Genomic DNA, 19,537 nt, shown 5'->3' with positions numbered 1-19,537 from the left:
CATGCTCTTAACTACCCTATATCACATCTCATGTAAGAATACCTTACACTATCTACATATAAACTCTAATCTCTAATATGGCCTTAAAGAATATGAATAGAAAATGTCAGCAAGACCAATATACATTTCATAACGTGGTGAAAAAAAAAAAAAGAGGGGGCATGAGATTTTTTAAATCTATGTGAAAACTTAAGATTTGCCTTGAAAACATGAAAATGTAAACTTAGAACACATTTCTTCTTTTAAGATCAATGGGAGTGTATATCAGGACAATCACAATATGGACTTTGTCTCTGAAACCAAAAAAAAAGAAAGTGGCATTTCCTCTGCTCTATGCATTCCATTCAAAAACATTTTTTTCCCCAACAACACATGTTGTTCATAAAAAGAAACCATTTTATGGACCATTAACCAACTCTCAAATTCAAAAAAATTGCAAACAAAGTGTCTCGAAATACAAAAGAATTATACTAGCAGAAATATATCTGGAACCCTCCCCCAAATTACTAGATAGTGGCAGCATATTTCTAAGTGAACCATGGGTTTAAAATTAAGATAACAATTATAAAATATGAACTAAATGAAAATGCAACATATCAGAACTTGTGTGCAGCAAAAGCAGTGCATATAAGAAATTTTATAACAAATGCCTCTATTAGAAACAAATAGAAGACTCAGTCATCTAGCTTCCACCTTAATAAACTAGAAAAATAATAATAAAACCAAGCAGGAAATAGGCAATAATAAAAGAGAAATTTATGGCATAGAAAACAGAAAAACAGTGGAGTAAGACAATGAAATCAGAACCTGATTCTTTGAAAAGATTAATAAAATTGATAAACCTCTACCCAAATAGATCAAAGAAAAGAGAACACAAATTACCAACTTCATGAATGAGAGTGGAGACATTCTTACGGATCCTAGAGAGTAAAAGAATAAAAAGAAAACACTATGAATTGTATGCCAATGAATTTGACAACTTTGATAAAAACAACACATTTCTTGAAAGACCCAAGATATCAAAGCTCACTAAAGAAATGGATAACCTGAATAGTTAAGTAGGAGAGACAAAATGGTGGTGGTATAGATGGACGTGTCCCGAGCCTTGTCCCTGAGCAGATAGGGTGAGCAGCTGAAACGAATAACATCCAGCCCAAATTGGCAAAGGAGACTCAACTGGGAGACGGTTTGCAGCCAGGAAGGGCAGAGGACCCCTGGAGAAAGGTTAAGGCTCTGGGAAGGATAATCTGCCAGACCTCTGAGCCCTGAGGATCAGAGGGAATCCACACAGCACCGGCTTGAGCCGCGTCCCTTGGGACAGGCACAGTGTCTGACTGTGGAAAGAAGGTACACAGAACTGCTGGTCGGCAGGGGATTCTAGATCTGGGTCCACAGTCAGGAAAGGCTGAAGTGTCGGCAGGAGAGGAGCGCGCAGAGGTGCAGCCTCTCCGGCCTCTGTGGCTTGTGCCTTTCTTCATTGAGCCTAGTTCAGCCGTGGGCAAACTACAGCCCGTGGGCCGGATCCAGCCCGTTTGAAATAAATAAAACTATTGAAAAAAAAGACCATACCCTTTTATGTAATGATGTTTACTTTGAATTTATATTAGTTCACACAAACACTCCATCCATGCTTTTGTTCCGGCCCTCAAGTCAAAAAGTTTGCCCACCCCTGGCCTAGTTCAGATACAGACACTTAGCTGTGGCTGGGATGTGGGAGAAGTTGTGGACTTGTGGAATCTGGGGGGAAAGGGGGGCCCAGGAGAAGTGGTAGTGAGTTTGGTGCTGAGTCATGCCTGAGCCTGGGACCTGGGCAGCCATTTTGTCCTGAAGAGCTAGCCCCTCCCTCCAGTATCCAGGCAACTAATACAGCCACACCCAGATTCCACCCTGAATGGTAAAAGGTTTAAAAAAACAAAACCAAAGTAGTCCCTGAAAGCACAAAGGGGCTGGACTAAAGAGAGACTTTCAGTCCCAGCAACTGGAACCTGAGAAACACTACAGTACAGAAGACTGAGATCTTAAGCCAGCCAAAGGAACACTTTACTTTTTCATTTTTATTTTTATTTTATTTATTATTTTATTATCACTTTTTTCTTCTTTTTTCTTTGTTTTCCTGTTTTTGTTCGTTGCTTTATTTTCTATTTCTTTTCACACTATTTTTCCATCACTCTTTTATTTTTATTTGCTATTTTTATACCATTTTTGAAATAATTTTTTTTGTAAATTTATCATTTTTTTCTCATTCTCTTTCCTCTTATCCACCCATCCCCTTTCTACTTCCCCTATAGTGAACTGAGTTCCTCTATGCTGAACTGAGATCCTCCCCATATTCATTCAATTCTTAACCTTATCTTCTGTATATAAGCTCAGCCTCTACAGATTCTGCCCCCACCCTCTTTGCTGGGGGTTTGGTGTATGTATTGTTTGTATATTTTTTGTTATTTTTTTGTGTGTGTTTTGTTTGTTTATCTATTGGTTCTGTGGTGTATAAATATATATAATATATAATATATATATATATATATTCTTTTTCTTCCTTTTTCTTTTCTCTCTTATCTTTTTCTCTCTCTTAGACATCTTTTATGCTCTCTTTTCTCGCCTCTAATTCTCTTTTCTCAGGTGGTCACTTATAGTGGGGTTATTATTGTCGTGAGTATATTCGTGCTTTGTTCCCTTTGTATTGGGTCTTATTGAGGTGAATTTTATCCTGTCTTGCCAGGTGCTAGAGAGTGAGCCTCATAACCAGACACATGGAGAAGAAACTCCATCCATGAACGGGTCAATAACACCCCAGACCCAACTACAGAGGCAGGAAGAAGGTGGCAGTGAGGGAGAGAGCGTGAGTCAGTGAAGGATCAAAAGAGGAGTGTGTGGTCATGTGGGGTATGTGTGTGTGTATGTGAGTGAGGCACAGTTAGATCCCGCAGGACCTTCAGGGGCAAGCTAAACAGGCTCACCTAACTAGGCAGCCTCTGCTACCATTGTAAAAAGTACCGGGAGGCCGGCTCATCCTCAGAAGCCTAGCCTTTTTAAGGGGAGAGCTGCTGTAACTGGAAGCCAGGCCTCACCTGCACCCAGGGTGCCCTCAGATAACACCTGGGACTCTACAGACACCCCTGCCAGGGGCCTGCTACCTCAGCTGTGGTCACATGGTCAACGAGTCTCCAGCCACCCTGGGTGCTGGCTCCTGAGAATTCTGAAGCATGCTCCCCTCTGACTGGTCCAACACCTTAGCTCAGAGCACTGCAATCACATGAGCAGCAGACACGTGAGCAGCCCATTCCTGTCCAAGGAGCAGCAGCCCCGAAAGCAGCCTGCCCCAGGCCTAAGAGCAGAAGCCTCATGTGGCATGCCCCTGTCCAAGGAGCAGCAGCTGTGTGAGTGGCCCGCTTCCCCATCAAGGAGCAGCAACCACGTGAGCAGTCTGTCCCATCTGAGCAGCAGCAGCCGCGTGAGCAGCCTGCCCACAGTTGAGGAGTGGCAGCCCAACGCAGCCTGCCCCCAATTGAGGGGCGGCAGCTCCACGCAGCCTGCCCCCATCCGAGGAGCAGCAGCTGAGCATCCCACAACCTGCACCTGTATGAGGAGCAGTAGGTGTGCGAGAAACCTACCCCCATCCAAGGAGCAGCAGCTGCATGAGCAGCCTGCCCCCATACGAGGAGCAGCAGCGAGGTGAGCAGCCCATACCTGTACAAGGAACAGCAGTACCACAAGCAATCCACCCCCATTCAAGAAGCAGCAGCCGCCCAAGCAGCTTGCCTCAGTCCGAGGAGCAGCAGCCACATGAGCAGACTGCCCACATCCAAGAAGTGGCAGCCCTGCGCAGTCCACAATGGTCCGAGGACACACACAACCTGCACCTGTATGATGAGCAGCAGCTGGGTGAGTGGACTGCCCCCGTACGAGGAGCAGCAGCCGCCCAAGCAGCTCGCCCCTGTCCGAAGAGCAGCAGCCACATGAGCAGACTGCCCACATCTGAGGAGCAGCAACCCTGAGCAGCCCACCCTGGTCCAAGGAGCAGCAGCCACACACAGTCTGCACCTGTCCAACGAGCAGCAGCTAGATGAGCATCTCACCCCCATCTGAGGAGCAACAGCTGCACATGCAGCTCACTCCTGTCCGAGGAGCAGCAGCCATGCAAGCAGCCTGTCCCCCATCTGAGGAGCAGCAGCTGAGCAAGCAGCCTGCAACCATATGAGGAGCAGTAGCCCTGTAAGCAACCTGCCCCTGTCCAAAGAGTGGCAGCCTTACAAGCAGCCTGCCCCAGCTGAGGAACTGCAGCAGCATGCAGCCAGCCTTGATCCAAGGAGCAGCAGCCACGAGAGCAGTCCACGCCCATCCGAGGAGCAGAAGCCACATGAACAGCCCGCCCCTGTCCAAGAAGCAGCAGCCATGCTCATCCCTCCCCCATCTGAGGAGCAGCAGCCTCGTGATCAGTCCACCTCAGTCCAAGGAACAGCAGCTGTGCGAGCAGCCTCCCCTACCAGCCCAAGGAGACACCACTGCTGCGAACAGCACCCACGAGAGGAGCTGCTGCCAACTGAGGAGCAGCCACTACCGCGACCACCTGAGGAGCAACTGAAGCCCGAAGAGCCACTGCCACCCAAGGAGCACCCCCTGCACGACTCGACATCTAGATCAGTTGGTAAACCAAAAATGGGTAGACAAAAAAACCCAAAAGAAAGAAAATGAGGAAGCACCAGAAAAGCAGCTAAGTGAAACAGAGGCATGCAATATGTTAAAAAAGAATTCAGAATAAGGGTCCTAGAGTTCATAAACTGATAGAGGAAAAAATCAACAACTTATGTAAGAATTAAGAAGAAATAGATGAAAAAAATCAATAACTTATGTAAGAATCAAGAAGAAATGAAGAGTAATATAGCTGCATTAAAAAACATGATGGAGCCCTAACCGGTTTGGCTCAGTGGATAGAGCGTCGGCCTGAGGACTAAAGGGTCCCAGGTTAGAATCCGGTCAAGGGCATGTACTTGGTTGCGGGCACATTCCCAGTAGGGGGTGTTCAGGAAGCAGTTGATCGATGTTTCTCTCTCATCGATGTTTCTAACTCTCTATCCCTCTCCCTTTCTCTCTGTAAAAAAATCAATAAAGTATATTTAAAAAAAAAACACCATGGAAAGTTTCAACAGTAGACTAGGAGAAGCAGAGGACCGAATTAGCAAATTAGAAGGCAGGGAAGTAAAACACACCCAAACTGAACTGCAATTGGAGAAAACAATTAAAAGACAGGAGGAGAGCCTAAGGGAGCTATGGGACAACATGAAGCAAAACAACATATGAATAATGGGGGTGCCAGAACAACAGGAAGAGGAACAAGGGTTAAAAAACCTACTTGAAGAAATAATATCAGGAAACTTCCCTGACGTGGGGAAGAAAAAAGTCACACAAGCACAGAGAGTCCCAAACAAGATGAACCCGAAAAGACCCACACCAAGACACATCATAATTATGATGGCAAATGTTCAGTACAAAGAGAGAATCTTAAAGGCTGCAAGAAAGAGACAGAAAGCTATGTACAATGGATCTACCATTAGATTATCAAATGATTTCTCAACAGAAACACATCAGGCCAGATAAGAATGGATGGAAATTTACAAAGTGATGCAAAGCAAGGGACTGAATCCAAGAATACTCTATCCAGCAAGGCTATCATTCAAAATTGAAGGGGAAATAAAAAGCTTCACAGACAAAGAAAGGCTAAGGGAGTTTATCACCACCAAGCCAGCAATGCAAGAAATGCTAAAGGGATTGGTGTAAAAAGAAGAAATAAAAAGCTCAGAAAGAAAATAGGCACAAAAAAATAAAAATGGCTGCAAACAAGTACCTTTCAATAATAAATTTAAACATAAATCGACTAAATGCTCCAATAAAAAGACATTGAGTGGATGAATGGATAAAAAAAAAAACATGACCCATATATATGCTGTCTATAAGACACTCACCTCAGAATAAGGGACTCACACAGACTGAAAGTAAAGGGATGGAAAAATATCTTTCAGGCAAATGAAAATGAAAAAAAAGTTGGGGTAGCAATACTTATATTGGACAAAGAGAACTCAAAATGAAGGCCATAACAAGAGATACGGAAGGCCACTTCATAATGCTAAAGGGATCTATACAACAAGAGGATATAACCCTGATAAACATATATGCACCCAATGCAGGAGCACCCAAATACATTAAAAAAAACCTCCTGGAAGATATCAAAGGAGATATTGACAACAATACAATCATAGTAGGGGACTTTAATACACCACTGATATCACTGGATAAATCATCTAGACAAAAAATCAGCAAAGAAACAGCAATCCTAAATGACTCACTAGATCAGATGGACTTAATTGACATCCTCAGAACATTTCACCCCAAAGCCACGGAATATACATTCTTCTCAAGTGCACATGGGACATTCTAAAAAATAGACCACATATTGGGTCACAAGCAAAGTTTTCTCAAATTCCAGAAGATTGAAATCAATAAAGCATTTTCTCAGACCACAACAGCATGATATTAGAAATAAACTACAATAAAAACGACCCAAAAAATTCAAACACTTGGAAGCTGATATTATACATAAAAAACCCTAGACTCCATGAAAAAACTATTAGACTTAATAAATGAATTTGGCAATGTAGCAGGATACAAAATTAACCCCAAGAGATCTATGGCATTTCTATACACCAATAGTGAACTTACAGAAAGAGAGACTAAAAAAAAATCCCATTTACCATCGCACCAAAAAAATTAAAATATCGACAGAAGCTCTCCCACTGCAGACACAGCGGACTCTCATAGCCAGTTGGCCTGGAGGTCAAATCCCCCCAGTATTAACTACAACAATCAAGGCTTAACTACAACAAGACGGTGCACAAAGACCACTAGGGGGTGCACCAAGAAAGCATAAAAAAAAATGCGGAGACAAAGAAACAGGACAAAATTGTCAATGGAAGATATAGAATTCAGAACCATACTTTTAAGGTCTCTCAAGAACTGTCTAGAAGCTGCCGATAAACTTAATGAGATCTACAAGAAATCTAATGAGACCCTCGATGTTATGATAAAGAACCAACTAGAAATTAAGCATACACTGACTGAAATAAAGAATAGTATACAGACTCCCAACAGCAGACCAGAGGAGCGCAAGAATCAAGTCAAAGATTTGAAATGCGAAGAAGCAAAAAACACCCAACTGGAAAAGCAAAATGAAAAAAGAATCCGAAAATACGAAGATAGTGTAAGGAGCCTCTGGGACAGTTTCAAGCGTACCAACATCAGAATTATAGGGGTGCCAGAAGATGAGAGAGAGCAAGATATTGAAAACCTATTTGAAGAAATAATGACAGGAAACTTCCCCCACCTGGTGAAAGAAATAGACTTACAGGTCCAGGAAGCGCAGAGAACCCCAAACAAAAGGAATCCAAAGAGGACCACACCAAGACACATCATAATTAAAATGCCAAGTGCAAAAGACAAAGAGAGAATCTTAAAAGCAGCAAGAGAAAGAAACTCAGTTACCTACAAGGGAATACCCATACGACTGTCAGCTGATTTCTCAACAGAAACTTTGCAGGCCAGAAGGGAATGGCAAGAAATATTCAAAGTGATGAATACCAAGAACCTACAACCAAGATTACTTAATCCAGCAAAGCTATCATTCAGAACTGAAGGTCAGATAAAGAGCTTCACAGATAAGGAAAAGCTAAAGGAATTCATCACCACCAAACCAGTATTATATGAAATGCTGAAAGGTATCCTTTAAGAAGAGGAAGAAGAAGAAAAAGGTAAAGATACAAATTATGAACAACAAACATGCATCTATCAACAAGTGAATCTAAGAATCAAGTGAACAAATAATCTGGTGATCATAATAGAATCAGGAACATAGAAAGGGAATGGACTGACTATTCTTGGGGGGGAAAGGGGTGTGGGAGATGCGGGAAGAGACTGGACAAAAATCGTGCACCTATGGATGAGGACAGTGGGTGGGGATTGAGGGCGGAGGGTGGGGCGGGAACTGGGAGGAGGGGAGTTATGGGGGGGGGGAAAGAGGAACAAATGTAATAATCTGAACAATAAAGATTTAATTAAAAAATAAATAAAATAAAATAAACTGGTATAAATACAGATGTAATAGGAGAATAGAGAGAAAAAAAATTAAAATATCTAGGAATAAACTTAACTAAAGAGGTAAGAGACCTCTTCTCAGAAAACTATGTTGAAAAAACAGAGGAAGATATAAACAGATGGAAGACCATACCATGTTCTTGGATTGGTAGAATCATCATCATTAAAATGTCCATACTACCCAAAGCAATCTATAAATTCAACTCACTTCCCATTAAAATACCAACAGCATATTTCACAGACCTAGAATGAACTCTCCAAAAATTTATCTGGAATAAAAAAGGACCCAGAATAGCTGAAGTGATCCTGAGAAGGAAGAACAAAGTAGGTGGGATCTCAATACCAGATATCAAGCTGTATTACAAAGCCACTGTTCTCAAAACTGCCTGGTACTGGCACAAGAACAGACATACAGATCAACGGAACAGAATAGAGAGCCCTGAAATCGATCTGAACCAATATGCTCAATTAATATTTGACAAAGGAGATAAGAACATACAATGGAGTCATGATGGTCTCTTCAATAAGTGTTGTTGGGAAAATTGGATAGATACATACAAAAAATAAAACTAGACCACCAACTTACACCATACACAAAAATAAACTCAAAATGGATAAAGGACTTAATTGTAAGACAGGAAACCATAAAAATGCTAGAGGAATCCAAAGGCAACAAAATCTCAGACATATGCCGAAGCAATTTCTTCACCGATACAGCTCCTAGGGCATTGGAAACTAAAGAGAAAATGAACAAATGGGACTACATCAAAAGAAAAAGCTTCTGCACAGCAAAAGAAACCATCAACAAAACAACAAGAAAGCCCACAGCGTGGGAGAACATATTTTCCAATGTAATCACCAGTAAAGGTTCAATCTCCAACATTTACAGGGAACTCATACAACTTAACAAAAGGAAGGTAAACAATCCAATCAAAAAATGGGCAAAGGACCTAAATAGACACTTTTCAAAAGAGGACATTCAGAAAGCCAAGAGACATATGAAAACATGCGCAAAGTCACTAATCATCTGAGAAATGCAAATCAAAACAACAATGAGGTACCATCTCACACTTGTCAGAATGGCTATCATCAACAAATCAACAAATGACAAGTGCTGGAGAGGATGTGGAGAAAAAGGAACACTCGTGCACTGCTGGTGGGAATGCAGGCTGGTGCAGCCACTGTGGAAGATAGTATGGAGTTTCCTAAAAAAGTTAAAAATGGAACTCCCATTTGACCCAGTGATCCCACTTCTAGGAATATATCCCAAGAAAACAGAAACACCAATCAGAAAGGATATATGCACCCGCTATGTTCATAGCAGCACAATGTACCATAGCTAAGATCTGGAAACAGCCTAAGTGCCCATCAGCAGATGAATGGATTAGAAAACTGTGGTACATCTACACGATGAAATACTATGCTGCTGTAAAAAAGAAGGAATTCTTACCATTTGCAACAGCATGGATGGAACTGGAGAGCATTATGCTAAGTGAAATAAGCCAGTCAATGAAAGAAAAATACCACATGATCTCATTCATTTATGGATAATAAAGACCATTATAAACTGATGAGCAAAAATAGATACAGAGGCAGAGCAGCATCGAACATACTGTCAAACTACAGCGGGAAGGCTGGGAGGGTTGGGGAGTGGGAAGGGGGTAAGAGATCAACCGAAGGACTTGTATGCATGCATATAAGCATAACCAATGGACATAAGACACTGAGGGGTAGGGGGTCCTGGGGGAATGTCAAGGGGAGAAAAAAAAAGGAGACCTATGTAATACTCTTTGTAAGACTTTAAGCAATAAAAAAAATAAAATTTAAAAAAACCCTATTATGCTAAGTGTTCAGTGGTCCCGTCATCCGTTTAACCAATCAAAGGGTTATATGCTAATGTTATGCTAAGGCCATTCAACTGCTTGCTATGGCGTGCAATTACCACCAGAGAGCATACAGTTGACCTGTCGATCAGTTGCTATCATGTGCACTGACCACCAGGGGGCAGAGGCTCGACTGGTAGGTTAGCTTGCTGCTGAGGTCTGGCCAATCAGGAATGAGCGAGTCCAGCCAGACACACTCTGGAGCCCTCCTGCAGTCCCTCCCTGGCTGGCCAACTTCCCGTGTCCCTCCCCGGCCCTGATCGTGCACTGGTGGGGCCCCTCAGCCTGGCCTACACCCTCTCACAATCCGGGACCCCTTGGGGGATGTCGGAGAGCTGGTTTCAGCCAGATCCTGGAGGTTAGGCTGAGGGACCCCACTGGTGTATGAATGTGATTTTATATTTCACAGACCTCTAGTGAAATATAAAATCACATTATCATATCCATAGATGCAAAAAAAAAACCGTTTGATAAAACCCAGCACTCATCCTATATAATAAAAGGGTAATATGCAAATTGACCCTAACAGCAGAACAACTGGGAATGACTGCTCATTATGACACACACTGACCACCAGGAGGCATACACTCAATGTAGGAGCTGCCCCCTGGTGGTCAGTGCTCTCCCACAGGGGGAGCTCTGCTCAGCCACAAGCAAGGCTGATGGCTGCCAGCACAGCGGTGGTGGCGGGAGCCTCTCCCGACTCCTCAGCAGCGCTAAGGATGTCTGACTGCACCTTAGGCCTGCTCCCTGCTGGCAAGTGGACATTCCCCGAGAGCTCCCAGGCTGCCAGAGGGATGTCTGACTGCCAGCTTAGTCCTGATCCCCCAGGGAGTGGGCCTAACTCAGCAGGTGGACATCCCCCAAGGGGTCTCAGACTGCAAGAGGGTACAGGCCAGGCTGAGGGACCCTCCTGAGTGCACAAATTTTTGTGCACTGGGCCTCTAGTTTATGGTAAAAACTCTCAGCAGAGTGGGAATAGAGGGATCATACCTCAACATAATAAAGGCCATATATGACAAACCTACAGCCAGCATCATATTCAATGGGCAAAAACTATTTAAGTATTTTCCTTAAGATTGGGACCAAGACACAGATGTTTGCTTTCACCATGGTTACTTAACATAGTATTTAAAGTCCTTGCCACAGCAATCAGATAAGAATAAGAAATAAAAGGCATTCAAGTTGGAAAGGAAGAAGTAAAACTGTCATTATTTGCAGATGACATGATACTGTATACAGCGAACCCTAAAGATTCCACCAAAAAACTACTAGAATAAATGAAGTCAGTAAAATAACAAGATAGAAAATTAATTTTACAAATCAGTTATATTTTTATATACCAATAATGAACTGTCAAAAAGGAAAATTTTTAAAATCCCATTTATAATTGTATCAAAAATAAATAAATAAACTACCTAGGAATAAATTTAACCAGGAAGGTAAATTATATGTACTCAGAAAATTTTAAAACACTGAAGAAATAAATTAAAGGAGATACAAATACAGTGGAACCTTGGTTCTCAAACTTAATTTGTTCTGGAAGTCTGTTTGAGAATTGATTTCTTTGAAAACTGAATCATTTTTCCTATTAGAAATACTTTAATATGAATTACTTCTTTCTAGATCCCCCAAATGATTCCCTGTTTTAAACTTTCTCAATTGCTTGTGATCATTTCATGAGCACTCTCATACCCTTAGCAAAATCAGCGGTCTTAATGGCCTCTTTATGTTTTAAAATTGTGCTAATCATTGATTTCACCACGCCATACTTGGTAGCCAGATCAGACATGCGAACACCTCTATCCTACTTGCAATCATTCTTTTTTAAGCTCTATCATTGTTCTCCCAGCTTTCCTGTTCACTTTGCTGCTATCACTAACCTTTTTAGGATCCATGGTGTCTTACAGTACATATCTATATATATAAAAAAGCAGCTACAGTAACGGCCATAATGACCTAACAACTGGTTGCCATGATGCCCACTGTGGACAGTGAACAGGCCCAATCAGGGGATGAAGCCCCTCCCCCATGCCGGCCTGCCCCTGATCGGACTCTCCCACCCCGATCAAGAGTGGGGCCTGCCGGCCAAATGCCCCCTTCCTTCCCCTTTACCAGCTGCACCCCCATCAGCCCGCCCCACCACAATAGGCCCACAGCCCCTCCCCCTGGCCTCCCCACCCCTGATCACACCCCCCACCCCAATAGGGGGGTGGGGCTGGCCAGCCAACCTCCTGAAGTCCCTGCCCCCAGCCAGCCATGCCCCCGATGGGCCCCCACCATCCTGATTGGCTGAAACTCCTCCCCCCACTCAGCCCCACCCCAGATCAGCCCCCCAACCCTGATCAGGGGAGGGGCCAGCAGGCCAACCACCACACATGGCCCCTCCCAGGACACTGGCCTCTGATCAGCACCCCCCACCCACCCCATTTGGGGGGCGGGGCTGGCCAGCCCACCACTCTCAGCCCCTCCCCATGGCCAGGCCCACCCCCAATCGGACCCCCAACCCCAATTGGAGATGGGGCCCACCAGCCAATTGCTCATGGTCCCTTCCCCCAGCTGGCCCGGCTGTGATCAGCCAGCCAACCTCCTGCCATCTCCTCCTCCTGACAGGCCCAGCCCTGATCCTCCCTGATTGGGGACAGGCTGGCCAGACCCCACCAATGCACAAATTCATGCACTGGGCCTGTAGTTTAATAATAATAAGCAGAAACTAAAGCAAAATAATATGAAAATATTCACAGTACAAATTTCTGAGATGTTAACAATGTGAGATTTAGCTATAAACTGACTTATACTCACACATTCTCTTCTGTGTTGTCTGAGAAACCCGTGACTGATCATATAGGTATCAGCATGAAAGAATTGTCAGGTCAAGAACTGAAGTTTTATTCAACAACTGAGACATTTTTTCCACAAACAACTTGGTCAAGAAATGAATTGTTCAAGATGAAAGATGTTCAAGAACCGATGTTTGGCTGTAAATGGAAGACTATAGTGTGCTCATGGAGAGGAAGAATTAATTTCATTAAAATGTCCATACTACCCAGAGCAAAATTTAGATTCAATTCAATCCCTATCAAAATACCAATTGTGAGTTTTACAGAACTGGAACAAATAATCCAAAAATTTATATGGAACCACAAAAGATCCCAAATAACCACAGCAATGTTAGAAAGAAGGACAAATTGGAGGTATCACACTACCTGAAATTACACTATACTACAAGCTATAGTAATTAAAACAATATGGTACTGCCATAAAAACAGACATATATAGATCAATACATGCCTTTAAGGTCAATTAATATTTGACACAGGAGGCAAGAACACACAATGGCATAAAGACAGTCTATTCAATCAATGGTGTTGGGAAAATTGGATAGACGCATGCAAAAAAATGAAACTAGATCACTTTCTTATACCATATACAAGAATAAACTTGAAATGGATTAAAGACTTACATATAAGACTTGACACCCTAAAACTCCTAGAAGAAAATACAAGTAGTAAAATCTTGGACATTTCTCTTAGCAATATTTTTCTGGTATATCTCTTTGGGCAAAGGAAACAAACAAAAATAAATAAACAAATGGGACTACATCAAACTAAAAAGCCTTTTCACAGCAAAGGAAACCATCAACAAGATGAAAAAACATCTATGGAATGGGAGACCATATTTGCCAATGATACCTCTAATAAGGGGTTAATATCCAAAATGTATAAAGAACTCATACAAATAAATACGAGGAAAACTTGCAATTCAATTTAAAAGTGGGCAAAGGACTTGAATAGACACCTCTCCAATGAGGACATAAAGATGAAAAAATGTTCAAAGTCACTAATCATCAGAGAAATGCAAAGTAAAACCACAATGAGGTATCTCCTCAAATCTATAATAATGGCTATCAACAATAAATCAACAATAAGTATTGGTCAGAATGTGGAGAAAAGGGAAACTGTACTGTTGGTGGGAATACAGATTAATGCAACCACTATGGAAAACAGTATGGCCGTTCCTAAAATAAATTAAAATGGAACTACCTTATGACCCACCAATTCCATTCCAGGTGTATCTTTAAAGAAACCTAAAACACTAAATTGAAAGAATATGTGCACCACTCTGTTCATTGCAATGAATGAACATTATTTGCAATACCCAAGATATGGAAACAACTCAAATGCCCATCAGTGGACAAGTGGATAAAATATTGATGGTACCTATATTCAATGGAATATTAGTTTTGGCCAGAAAACAATAATAAAATCTTACCATTTGCACAGCATGAATGAACCTAGAGGATATTATTCTAAGTCAGTCAGGGAAAGACAAATACTATATGATTTTACTGATATGTGGAATCTAAAGAACAATATAAAACAGAAACAGACTCACAGATAGAGAATAGACTGATGGTTGTTAGAGGGGAAAGGAGCTGGGAACTGGGTGAAAATGGTGATGGGATTAGAAGTACAGATTGGAAATTACAAAATAGTCATAGGGATGTAAAAGTACAGCATAGGATATATATATAGTCAATAATATTGTAATAACTAGGTATGGTGACATTTGGATACTGGGAATATCAGGGGAATACTTTGTAAAGTATATGATTGTCTAATCACTATGTCGTACTCCTGAAATTAATACAAAATAATACAGAATGTAAAAATATATATGTACTTTTGATTAAATGAAAATAAAACCACATAGGACAATGGAAACTATTGTGTCTGTGAAACTGAAAGAAAAAAAAATGAATAAAGGTGAACAGAGCATAAGGGACATATGGAATACTATCAATTGAACCAACATATGCATTGTGGAAGTCACAGAAGGATAAGAGAGAGAGAGAGAAATGGGCAGAGAGAATATTTGAAGAAATAATGGCTGAAAACTTCCAAAACTTGTTGAAATAAATTAATACAAACAGCCAAGATGCTCAATAATCTTCAAGTAAGATGAAATCCGAGACCTGCACCAAGACACATTATAATCAAAATATCAAGAGATAAAGGCAAAGAGAGAATCTTGTAAGCATCAGGAGAAAAGCACATCATCTCATGCAAGCTACCCTTAATGAGATTACAAGCATATTTTTTATCATAAACTCTGAAGCCCAAAAGGCAGTGGGCCATATATTCAAAGTGCTAAAACAAAAACCTTTCAACTAGCCATTGCAATCAGACAAGAAGAAGAAATAAAAGGTATCCAAATTGGAAAAGAAGTAAAATTGTCTTTATTCGCAGATGACATGATATTGTACATAGAAGACCCCAAAGACTCCATCACAAACTACTAGACTTAATAAATGAATTCGGCCCTAACTGGTTTGGCTCAGTGGATAGAGCATTGGCCTGCAGACTCAAGGGTCCCAGTTTCGATTCTGGTCAAGGGCATGTACCTTCGTTGTGGGCACATCCCCAGTGGGCGGTGTGCAGGAGGCAGCTGATCGATGTTTCTAACTCTCTATCCCTCTCCCTTTTTCTCTGTAAAAAATCAATAAAACATATTTTAAAAATAAATAAATAAATAAATAAATAAATAAATAAATAAATAAATAAATAAATTCTGCAATGTAGCTGGATACACAATTAATACCCAGAAGTTTATGGCTTTTCTATACACCAATAATGAACTCACAGAAAGAGAAATTGAAGAAGCAATCCCATTTATCATTGCAACAACAACAAAAAACTAAGATACCTAGGAATAAAGTTAACCAAGGAGATAAAGGACCTGTACTCAGAAAATTTCAGGATGCTAAGAAAAGCAATAGAGGAAGACATGAACAAATGAAAGAATATACCATGTTCATGGATTGGTAGAATCAACATCATTAAAATGTCCATACTACCCAAAGCATTCTATAAATTCAATGCAATCCCCATTAAAATACCAATGGCATACTTCAAAGATCTAGAACAAATTCTTCAAAAATTCATCTGGAATAAAAAAAGACTCTGAATAGCTGCAGCAATCTTGAGAAAGAAGAACAATGTTGGAGGGATCACAATACCAGATATCAAGTTATACTACAAAGCCACTGTTCTCAAAACTGCCTGGTGTTGGCACAAGAGCACACATATAAACCAATGGGACAGAACAGAGAACCCAGAAATCGACACAAGCCATATTACTCAATTAATATTTGACAAAGGAGGCAAGAGCATACAAGACAGTCTCTTCAATAGATGGTGTTGGGGAAACTGGACAAACACTAGCAAAAAAAATGAAACTAGACCACCAACTTACACCATAAATAAACTCAAAATGGATAAAGGACTTAAACGTAAGAGGGGAAACCATAAAATCTTAGAAGAGCCCTGACTGGTTTGGCTCAGTGGATAGAGCGTCGGCCTGTGGACTGGGGGGTCCCGGGTTCGATTCCGGTCAAGGGCATGTGCCTTGGTTGCGGGCACATCCCCAGTGGGGGGTGTGTAGGAGGCAGCTGATCAATGTTTCTCTCTCAACGATGTTACTAACTCTATCCTTCTCCCTTCCTCTCTGTAAAAAATCAATAAAATATATTAAAAAAAAATCTTAGAAGAAACCACAGGCAGCAAAATAGCAGACATTTGTTGTAGCAATATCCTTACCAATACAGCTCCTGGGGCAATGTAAACTAAGGGACAAAGAAACAAATAGGACTACATCAAAATAAAAAGCTTCTGCACAGGAAAAGAAACCATCAACAAAACAACAAGGTAGCCCACTGCATGAAAGAACATATTTGCCAATGTTATCTCTGATAAGGGTTTAATCTCCAACATTTACAGTGAACTCATACAACTTAACAAAAAGAAAGATAAACAATCCAATCAAAAATGACAAAGGACCTAAATAGACTCTTTTCGAAAGAGAACATTCAGAAAGCCAAGAGACATATGAAAATATGCGCAAAGTCACTAATCATCCGAGAGATGCAAATAAAAATGACGAGGTGCCATCTCACACCGGTCAGAATGGCTATCATCAACATAACAATAAATGACAAATTCTGGAGAGGATGCGGAGAAAAAGGAACCCTCCTGCACTGCTGGTGGGAATGCAGACTGGTGCAGCCACTGTGGAAAACAGTATGACATTTCTTCAAAAAATTAAAAATGGAACTGCCATTTGTAATACCACTTCTAGAAATATATCCCAGGAAAACAGAAATGCCAATCAGAAAGGATAAATGCACCCCTATGTTCATAGCAGCACAATTTACAATAGCTAAGATTTGGAAACAGCCTAAATGCCCATCAGCAGATAAGTGGATTAGAAAACTGTGGTACATCTACACAATGGAATACTACACTGCTGTAAAAAAAAAAGAAGGAATTCTTACCATTTGCAGCAGCATTGATGGAACTGGAGAGCATTATGCTAAGTGAAATAAGCCAGTCAGTGAAAGATAAATACTACATGATTTCACTCATTTGTGGAATATAAAGAACATTATAAACTATTGAGCAAAAATAGAGTCAAAGAAGCATTGAACAGACTGTCAAACTACAGTGGGAAGGCAGGGGAGGGTTGTGGGGAGTATAAGAGATCAGCTTGAAGGACTTGTATGCATACATATAAGCACAACCAGTAGACACAAGACACTGGGGGTGAGGAGGGAGGGCAAATGCTGGGGGGTGGGGAGGCCTGGAGGAGGTCAATGGGGGCGGGGGGAAGGAGGCATATCTACTACTATTTGTAATACCTTAAACAATAAAATAAAATAAAAAATATTAGTTGTAATAAAAAAGAAACCCAGCACCCATTTATGATAAAAACTCTCAGCAAAGTGGAAATAGAGGTATCATACCAAAACATAATAAAGGCCATATATGACAAACCTATAGCCAATATCATACTCAATGAACAAAAACTAAAACCAAAAGAAAAAGAAAACTAAAACCATTTCACCTAAGAACAGGAACAAGACAGGGACATTCCCTTTCTTATTCAACATAGTACTGGAGATACTAGCTACAATGATCAGACAAGAAGAAAATATAAAAGGCATGCAAATTGGAAAGGAGTAAGTAAAGCTGTCATTATTCCCAGATGACATGATATTGTATAGCAAACCCTAAAGACTCCACCAAAAATTACTAGATTTGATAAATGAATTTGGCAATGTAGCAGCATAAAAAATTAACACCAAAAAATCAAAGGATTTGTAGAATCAACATCATTAAAATGTCCATACTACTCAAAGCAATCTATAGATTCAATGCAATTCCTTTTAAAGTACCAAAGGCATATTTCACAGACCTAGAACAAACACCCCAGAAATTTATATGGAACCAAAAAAGAACCCAAATAGCTGCAGCAATCTTGAGAAAGAAGTACAAAGTTGGAGGGATCGCAATACCAGGTATGAAGCTATGCTGCAAAGCCTCTGTATTCAAAAGAGCCTAGAAACACCAATCAGAAAGAATATATGCACCCCTATGTTCATAACAGCACAATTTATAATAGCTAAGATTTGGAAACAGCCCAAGAACCCATCAGCAGATGAGTGAATAAAAAAGCTGTGGTACCTTTACACAATGGGATCCTACACCTTGGTTTAAAAAAAAAAAAAAAGGAATTCTTAGCATTTGCAACAACATGGATGGACCTGGAGAGTATTATGCTAAGCCAAATAAACTAGACAGAGAAAGGTAAGTAGCACATGACCTCCCTCATATGTGGATTCTAATGAACAAAATAAACTGATGAACAAAATAGATCCAGAGACATAGAACCATGGAACAGACTGATGAATTTCAGAAGAAAGGGGTAAATGGGGGAGGAGAGTTTAACTGGGGAACTTATCCCATGTAATAAAAGGCTAATATGCAAATAGAGGAATGGCGAAACAACCAGAATAACTGAGCAATCGGTCGCTATAGTGTGTGCTGACCACCAGGTGGCATGCGCAGAACATGGTGAGCGTTGGCCGCGGCAGGATGGTAGAGCAGGTGAGCAGGGGCACCAGGCCAAGGCGGGGCACCGGTCGCTGTCATCGGGGCGAGCCTCTGGTGGATACTGAAAATTCTTTGCTCCTGCCCATCATGGTCCCACCTAGCACTTGCACCTACTGTCATCACCAGCCTCGCTAGCACCTATTGTTGGCACTGGCCCCAATCATTCCTTGCCATCAGCGGGTGCTAGTGGGGCCAGCACCATCAGCACATGGGAGCAGCGGTGGCGGAAGCAGGGCTGATGGCAGACAGGGGACAGGGGACCGGGGGCCGTGGCTGGAGGGGCCAGGCAGGAAGCTGGAGGATGGACCGAGACCTGCCCCTGTGCCTACCGCAGCCTCGTGGCCCACAGTCCCTTTCAAGGTGCATGAATTTGTGCACTGGGCCCCTAGTATCTTATATACATAACCCATGGACATAGAAAATAGTGTGGTGAAGGCTTGGAATGAACGAGTAGGGGTGAAGGGGGTCAATGGGAACAAAACATGAAGGGGACATCTATAATACATTCAACAATAAAGATAATTTTTTTTTAAAGGAAACATTAGCATTCTTCAGATATCA

Source organism: Myotis myotis, unplaced genomic scaffold, assembly GCF_014108235.1.
Source record: "Myotis myotis isolate mMyoMyo1 unplaced genomic scaffold, mMyoMyo1.p scaffold_m19_p_1, whole genome shotgun sequence".
Taxonomy (NCBI): domain Eukaryota; kingdom Metazoa; phylum Chordata; class Mammalia; order Chiroptera; family Vespertilionidae; genus Myotis; species Myotis myotis.
Note: the sequence above shows the minus strand (reverse complement) of the source record.